This window comes from Xenopus tropicalis, chromosome 8 (genome assembly GCF_000004195.4).
Source record: "Xenopus tropicalis strain Nigerian chromosome 8, UCB_Xtro_10.0, whole genome shotgun sequence".
Taxonomy (NCBI): Eukaryota; Metazoa; Chordata; class Amphibia; order Anura; family Pipidae; genus Xenopus; species Xenopus tropicalis.
Window position 1 is genome coordinate 131,727,774 of NC_030684.2, and position 938 is coordinate 131,728,711.

Consider the following 938-nt stretch of genomic DNA (forward strand, 5'->3'; position numbering starts at 1 on the left):
GGCAGGTTTCAGGGCCTACGTACTACCTGGCAGTCTGGGAACTGTACCGAGGTCTGAGTAATAAATGGGGTAAATGAAATGTATGTGGGATGAGAGCCCTGTATGATGAGGCCCCACTAATTACATGCCGGGGGGGGCGTGCCAGTAATAACCAGCGCTTGATCCCTAACCCTGACAGGGAGCTGACTTTCTCCAATGGAGAGGAGGGGGCCAGAAATCATCAATCCCTCTCTGTACAAATGCCCCCAGGGGGAGCTCCTGCTAAGCATCATGGGAAGGCTGCAATTGGTTGATGGGCGGCCTGGGAATAGATGGATTATTTCTGAGTACAAGGGAAAGGTTTGCTGGTGCCGTTCCAGGAGGCTGTCACCGTCTTCTGACAAATGGCTTCTAATAAAGGAGCTGCCATTCCCCACTATGGGGAGAGACCCCCACAAACCGACAGGGGCCCCCTTTGTGCTATTTACCATCAGAGACAAACCCACACAAAGGCAGACTCCCCCTCACTTACTATAAAATATTAAATTATACATAAAATAATTACAAATTCTTCAGCATTTCCTTGCGTGGCCCCTGGGGTTGCCGCCTGGCCAGTATTTCAGGGGCCTAGCAGGTAAATTACTAGTCAGGGCCGGGGATGGTATTACAAACTTACCAGCAATGTAGCTGCCGGTAAATTGTACTAACTTGTCCTTTGCCCCTAATCTGCCCCTAATCTGCCCCTGACCCGCCTCCTACCCCCCCTCCCAGCTCCGTTTTTAACCTGCCCCTCTCACTATTTCCCCCTACATGCAGCCTCAGGGGTGGGCCAAGCCGACCGGGCGCCCTAGGCAACCCGGCCGGCCAACTCCGCCCACCTCCCCCCCGCCAAAGCATAGGAGGCGGTGTGGGGCGATTAGATCGGTCATTGCCTCTGCCGCCTGGCGCCCCTCAACCAT